Source organism: Myxine glutinosa, unplaced genomic scaffold (genome assembly GCF_964187855.1).
Source record: "Myxine glutinosa unplaced genomic scaffold, kmMyxGlut1.1 SCAFFOLD_3952, whole genome shotgun sequence".
Lineage (NCBI taxonomy): Eukaryota > Metazoa > Chordata > Myxini > Myxiniformes > Myxinidae > Myxine > Myxine glutinosa.
Genome location: NW_027620044.1, coordinates 1 through 7,500, shown reverse-complemented (window position 1 = coordinate 7,500; position 7,500 = coordinate 1). Strand labels below are relative to the sequence as shown.

The window sequence follows — 7,500 nt, the reverse complement described above, 5'->3', positions numbered from 1 at the left end:
GGACGGGAATTCGTCGCTCGCTCCCTCCCTCCCTCGCCCCCATCGGCTCGTCGGTTCGGTCCTAGGTAAACCGGCCGACTCGCGTACCCACCACCACGCATCCTCCACAAGTTCGCTCGTCGGCTCCAACGTTCCGGGTCGGCCGACCGGGACGAACGACTTGACGTGGCCCTCGACGGGCAGCGCAGCGCAGCGCAGCGCAGCTGTGCTCGGCTCCAACGTTCCGGGTCGGCCGACCGTCTACAGGCCGACCGGGACGAACGACTTGACGTGGCCCTCGACGGGCAGCGCAGCTGTGTTTTCGGCTCCAACGTTCCGGGTCGGCCGACCGTCTACAGGCCGACCGGGGCCGGGCCGCGGAGCCTCTGCCGTCCGGCGTTGGTCGCGTGGTCGCGCGTCTTCTTTCCTCGTACACGCACGTACACAAACCTCCACAAGGCCCCTCAAACCAAGTGCTCGCCGCCCAAACCGAGTCGTTCGCCGAAAGGCCCGTCCGACGTACGAGCACGGGACCTTCCTGTCCAATACAGAAGACGTCCTTCGCTTACCACCTACTTGGGATGTCGTCCATCCTCGAGAGACCATCGACGACGAAAGCGAGGCGAGGCATCTCCGGTACCGGCACGAGCGAACCAAGTATCCAAGAACCTCCTCCGCCGAAGGACGGGAATTCGTCGCTCGCTCCCTCCCTCTTTTCCCCCCTCTTTTTCCCCTCTCCCCCGTTCCCCCGTTCGTTAGGGTTTGGGTCGTTAGGGTTAGGGTTAGGGTCAGGGTTAGGGTCGACCCTGAACGAAGACCAAGAACCCTAACAACCCCTCCCATCACCCTCAGCCCTCCCATCCCTCACCCTCCCATCACCCTCCCCATCCCCCTCTCTTTTCGCCTCTCCCCCTCACCCTCCCCCCTCCCCATCCCCCCTCTTTTCCCCTCTCCCCCGTTCCCCTACCTTCCTGTTAGGGTTGTTAGGGTTGTTAGGGTTGTTAGGGTTGTTGGGGGTTAGGGGTTAGGGTTAGGGTGAGGGTTGTTAGGGTTGTTGGGGGTTAGGGTTAGGGTTCGGGTTGTTAGGGTTCGGGTCGTTAGGGTGAGGGTTGTTAGGGTTCGGGTCGTTAGGGTTCGGGTCGTTAGGGTTAGGGTTAAGGGGTTAGGGTCGACCCTGAACGAAGACCAAGAACCCTAACAACCCCTCCCAACACCCTCACCCCTGCCATCCCTCACCCTCCCATCACCCTCCCCATCCCCCTCTCTTTTCCCCTCTCCCCCTCACCCTCCCCCCTCCCCATCCCCCCTCTTTTCCCCTCTCCCCCGTTCCCCTACCTTGTTGTTAGGGTTGTTAGGGTTGTTAGGGTTGTTAGGGTTGTTGGGGGTTAGGGGTTAGGGTTAGGGTGAGGGTTGTTAGGGTTGTTGGGGGTTAGGGTTAGGGTTCGGGTTGTTAGGGTTCGGGTCGTTAGGGTGAGGGTTGTTAGGGTTCGGGTCGTTAGGGTTCGGGTCGTTAGGGTTAGGGTTAAGGGGTTAGGGTCGACCCTGAACGAAGACCAAGAACCCTAACAACCCCTCCCAACACCCTCACCCCTGCCATCCCTCACCCTCCCATCACCCTCCCCATCCCCCTCTCTTTTCCCCTCTCCCCCTCACCCTCCCCCCTCCCCATCCCCCCTCTTTTCCCCTCTCCCCCGTTCCCCTACCTTGTTGTTAGGGTTGTTAGGGTTGTTAGGGTTGTTAGGGTTGTTGGGGGTTAGGGGTTAGGGTTAGGGTGAGGGTTGTTAGGGTTGTTGGGGGTTAGGGTTAGGGTTCGGGTTGTTAGGGTTCGGGTCGTTAGGGTGAGGGTTGTTAGGGTTCGGGTCGTTAGGGTTCGGGTCGTTAGGGTTAGGGTTAAGGGGTTAGGGTCGACCCTGAACGAAGACCAAGAACCCTAACAACCCCTCCCAACACCCTCACCCCTGCCATCCCTCACCCTCCCATCACCCTCCCCATCCCCCTCTCTTTTCCCCTCTCCCCCTCACCCTCCCCCCTCCCCATCCCCCCTCTTTTCCCCTCTCCCCCGTTCCCCTACCTTGTTGTTAGGGTTGTTAGGGTTGTTAGGGTTGTTAGGGTTGTTGGGGGTTAGGGGTTAGGGTTAGGGTGAGGGTTGTTAGGGTTGTTGGGGGTTAGGGTTAGGGTTCGGGTTGTTAGGGTTCGGGTCGTTAGGGTGAGGGTTGTTAGGGTTCGGGTCGTTAGGGTTCGGGTCGTTAGGGTTAGGGTTAAGGGGTTAGGGTCGACCCTGAACGAAGACCAAGAACCCTAACAACCCCTCCCAACACCCTCACCCCTGCCATCCCTCACCCTCCCATCACCCTCCCCATCCCCCTCTCTTTTCCCCTCTCCCCCTCACCCTCCCCCCTCCCCATCCCCCCTCTTTTCCCCTCTCCCCCGTTCCCCTACCTTGTTGTTAGGGTTGTTAGGGTTGTTAGGGTTGTTAGGGTTGTTGGGGGTTAGGGGTTAGGGTTAGGGTGAGGGTTGTTAGGGTTGTTGGGGGTTAGGGTTAGGGTTCGGGTTGTTAGGGTTCGGGTCGTTAGGGTGAGGGTTGTTAGGGTTCGGGTCGTTAGGGTTCGGGTCGTTAGGGTTAGGGTTAAGGGGTTAGGGTCGACCCTGAACGAAGACCAAGAACCCTAACAACCCCTCCCAACACCCTCACCCCTGCCATCCCTCACCCTCCCATCACCCTCCCCATCCCCCTCTCTTTTCCCCTCTCCCCCTCACCCTCCCCCTCCCCATCCCCCCTCTTTTCCCCTCTCCCCCGTTCCCCTACCTTGTTGTTAGGGTTGTTAGGGTTGTTAGGGTTGTTAGGGTTGTTGGGGGTTAGGGGTTAGGGTTAGGGTGAGGGTTGTTAGGGTTGTTGGGGGTTAGGGTTAGGGTTCGGGTTGTTAGGGTTCGGGTCGTTAGGGTGAGGGTTGTTAGGGTTCGGGTCGTTAGGGTTCGGGTCGTTAGGGTTAGGGTTAAGGGGTTAGGGTCGACCCTGAACGAAGACCAAGAACCCTAACAACCCCTCCCAACACCCTCACCCCTGCCATCCCTCACCCTCCCATCACCCTCCCATCACCCTCCCCATCCCCCTCTCTTTTCCCCTCTCCCCCTCACCCTCCCCCCTCCCCATCCCCCCTCTTTTCCCCTCTCCCCCGTTCCCCTACCTTGTTGTTAGGGTTGTTAGGGTTGTTAGGGTTGTTAGGGTTGTTAGGGTTGTTGGGGGTTAGGGGTTAGGGTGAGGGTTGTTAGGGTTCGGGTCGTTAGGGTTCGGGTCGTTAGGGTTAGGGTTAAGGGGTTAGGGTCGACCCAGAACGAAGACCAAGAACCCTAACAACCCCTCCCATCACCCTCACCCCTCCCATCCCTCACCCTCCCATCACCCTCCCCATCCCCCTCTCTTTTCCCCTCTCCCCCTCACCCTCCCCCCTCCCCATCCCCCCTCTTTTCCCCTCTCCCCCGTTCCCCTACCTTGTTGTTAGGGTTGTTAGGATTGTTAGGATTGTTGGGGGTTAGGGTTAGGGTGAGGGTTGTTAGGGTTGTTGGGGGTTAGGGTTAGGGTTCGGGTTGTTAGGTTTCGGGTCGTTAGGGTGAGGGTTGTTAGGGTTCGGATTGTTAGGGTTCGGGTCGTTAGGGTTATAGGGTTAGCGGGTTAGCGTTAGGGTCGACCCTGAACGAAGACCAAGAAAACGAACCAATCTCCCAGCGTTGGCACGGCCGGTGCAGTTCGTTGCCTTTTCACGATTCGCCCGGCACCAGTTCGCGTGCCCCGTCACACCAGGCCACCTGACTCCTGGTCTGCACAATAGTGTGAGGAGGCATGCGCCTGAGCGAGCGAGCGGTCGGAGAGGGCTAGGGTGTGTGTGTGCGACTGTGTCTGTCGTCCACCCCCCTTGAACGAACAGGAAAAGGCCAATAATGGTGATGGCCTGTTAGCTAGAAGGTCACCATTACCAGGGTACCCGATGGCATTAGCGTGCGTGGCGCTTGAGTGTGTTGGCGTGCACGTACACCGACCGCTTGTGCGGGAACACACCCCGGATGAGGCACCTCGGCTTCACCATGGTATTTTGTCGACCGGACGCCTTCGACTCCGGGTAACCCGAGGCTTTCGATGACGGGCCCAACCTTGACTGGATTGATGCCCTATGAGGTCGTCGTGAGGACTGTGCATGACCTCCCACAGTCGATCGGCTGGCGATTTTGCCGCTCCCCGTCGGGAGTCCCTCCGTTGTTTCTATCGGTCGGGTCTTCTCCTCGAACGGGGTGACCGGCACGGTCGTGTCGACCGTGAGCGCGCTTGTGTGCCCGATTGGCTCCGCGGCCCGCTTCACGGCGTGCATTATCAAAACGTGTCCGAGCAGTTTCACCGGTGGTGGTCGTGTCGTGTCGTCCGTGACGGACGGACGAACGAACGAACGAACTCAGGGTTCCGTGAACCCGGCCGCCCCGGGGATCGACGCTCGCCTCCTAGTCGTAACGTGAGGCGTTCGCCGTCTTTCCTCGAGCGGCCGAAGTTGCGTGCTCCTTTTGCTTTTTGGACGATGCGATATACGCAGAAACGACGAGGCGTTTGTAGGCAGGCAGGCGCGTGCGCACGGTCCGTCGATTCGGCGACGCCGGAGGAGGGTGATGGAGGGCTCGCACCGCGGAGGCGGGCGAAGTGCCCGACGAGGCGAGGCACCCCGGCTCGAGGCATGACGACACCGGTCGTTCGTTTCACGTGCGTCACGCGCCTTGCGCCCCGCTCCTGCGGACCTCGTCGCGGACACTGCACACTCGGCACGGTGAAGTGACTCGTGCCACGGACGGTCGTCCGAGCGGGAATGGTATATGGTACGGTCGTCGTGTTCCGCCGTTGCCACGTTGCGTCGGTTGTCGATATGCGGCGTGATGATGCCGGTGCCGCCGCCGCGGCAGCTCCATGGGGGAGCGTGCACACATGGAGTAGTCGTGGTCACGAGGAGGGAATACGGACAAGGGACAAGGGACACGGGACACGGATCGGTCGCGGGGGTTCCGCCGCGTGGTCGCCTGCGCTCGAGCGTCGAGCGACCCGTCGCGCGGTCCTCCCCGCTGCTCCATGGGCCGTCGGGGAAGGACGACGTGCACGACGGGTGCGTCGCCCTCACCTCGACGGCACGAAGGCGGCTGGTTTCTACCGAATCATGGCGCCGCTCCCTGGTTGATCCTGCCAGCCGCATATGCTTGTCTCAAAGACTAAGCCATGCATGTCTAAGTGCGAACGGACAGACCCGTTGAGACTGCGAATGGCTCATTAAATCAGTTATGGTCTCTTTGAGCGCTCGGACGTTACTTGGATAACTGTGGCAATTCTAGAGCTAATACATGCAAACGAGCGCCGGTCCCCGCGGGTGTCGGGTTCTCCTGGCGTCCTGTGGGGAGGCGCGCATTTATCAGCACCAAAAATCGACGCGGCGCCCACGCGGGCCCGTCCACGGGATGGTGACTCTGGATAAACGATTGCAGATCGCTCGGCCTCCGCGCCGGCGACGTTTCATTCGAATGTCTGCCCTATCAACTTTCGATGGCAGGCTTCGCGCCTGCCATGGTGGCTACGGGTGACGGGGAATCAGGGTTCGATTCCGGAGAGGGAGCCTGAGAAACGGCTACCACATCCAAGGAAGGCAGCAGGCGCGCAAATTACCCACTCCCGACACGGTGAGGTAGTGACGAAAAATACCGATGCAGGCCTCGGTCGAGGCGCTGCTATCGGAATGGGTGCACCTTAAACCCATGTGCGAGGATCCATTGGAGGGCAAGTCTGGTGCCAGCAGCCGCGGTAATTCCAGCTCCAACAGCGTAAGCGAACGCTGTTGCAGTTAAAAAGCTCGTATTTGGAAATCACGCCGGGGCTCGCGGGGGGGACGCGTCGCAAGGCGCGCTTCCTCTCCCCGCCCGTCCCCGGCGGCGAGACTGTCGGAGCCCTGCGGACGCTCTTGGATGAGTGTCCGTTGTGGGCCGAAAGCGTTTACCTTGAGGAAACTGGAGTGCTCAGAGCGGGTCGGTAGAGCCTGTACACCGCAGCTGGGAATAATGGAATAGGGCCTCGGTCCTATTTTGTTGGTTTTGCGGGACGGAGGTCATGATTGAGAGGGACTGCCGGGGGCATTCGTACTGCGCCGCGAGAGGTGAAATTCTGGGACCGGCGCAAGACGGACTAAAGCGAAAGCATTTGCCAAGAATGTTTTCCTTAATCAAGAACGAAGGTCGGAGGCTCGAAGGCGATCAGATACCGCCCTAGTTTCGACGGTAAACTATGCCGACCGGCGATCGGGCGGCGTCGAATGGCATGACCCGTCCGGCAGCCATGAGGGAAACCAGGAGTTTCTGGGTTCCGGGGGGAGTATGGTTGCAAAGCTGAAACTTAAAGGAATTGACGGAAGGGCACCACCAGGAGTGGAGCCTGCGGCTCAATTTGACTCAACACGGGAAAGCTCACCTGGGCCGGACACGAGAAGGATTGACAGACTGAGAGCTCTTTCACGATTCTGTGGGTGGTGGTGCATGGCCGTTCTTAGTTGGTGGAGCGATCCGTCTGGTTGATTCCGATAACGAGCGAGACTCCGACACGCTAACTAGTTCCGCGACCCTGGTGTGGCCGGCGGACTAACTTCTTAGAGGGACGAGCGGCTGCAAGCCGTGCGAGATGGAGCAATAACAGGTCTGTGATGCCCTTCGATGTCCGGGGCCGCACGCGCGCTACACTGGACGGGCCAGCGTGTACCTTGCCCTTCGCCGTCAGGCTCGGGTAAACCGCTGAGCCCCGTCCGTGATGGGGACTGGGGCTTGAGACAGTGTCCCACGAACGAGGAATTCCCAGTAAGCGCGAGTCATCAGCTCGCGTTGATTAAGTCCCTGCCCTTTGTACACACCGCCCGTCGCTACTACCGATCGGACGGTTTGGTGAGATCCTCGGATCAGCCCCTGCACGGGCCGTTCTCGGCTCGTGCCGGTGCGCCGAAAAGATGAGCGAACTTGACTGTCTAGAGGAAGTAAAAGTCGTAACAAGGTTTCCGTAGGTGAACCTGCGGAAGGATCATTATCGGGACAACACGAGCGAGAGACACGCGAGAGAGACGGAGACAGACGTACGTGGTCGTCCGTGGTCGTCCAGGCGGCGGTGCTCCTCTGGTCGACACGAGGCGACGCGACGAGCCGAATGAGCCAGCGTGAAGGGCCCACGGGGGCCAGGGGGGGGGGGGCTCAAGGGCGAACGGCCGAGGCCGCGTTCGATGCGCCGCGCGGCGCCACCGTTCGATGGACTAGGACCTCGGTCCTTTTTTTGTCGTTCGAGGGTGGCCGCGCGGCGTACGGCGCGCGCCGAACGCCGAGGACCCTACGCCATTATACCCCTAGCGATGCGACCCAGGGAGAGAGGTGGAAGACGCGATCGCCGGCGCCGTGTCGGCGATGCGTCGGCGTTTGTCACCGGATGTGTCTGCCGGTAGCGCAGTCGATCGAGAGTCCGCGGCGGTGTCC

At 60.6% G+C, this 7,500-nt stretch overlaps 1 non-coding gene across 1 annotated transcript; it reads left to right on the top strand.

Annotated features, from left to right (window-relative positions):
- The first annotated feature begins 5,175 nt into the window (after window positions 1–5,175).
- LOC144889451 (18S ribosomal RNA) lies at window positions 5,176–7,063 on the top strand. Its single transcript, XR_013621749.1, has one exon. It is a non-coding gene; the product is annotated as an 18S ribosomal RNA (ribosomal RNA).
- Window positions 7,064–7,500: the final 437 nt, after the last annotated feature.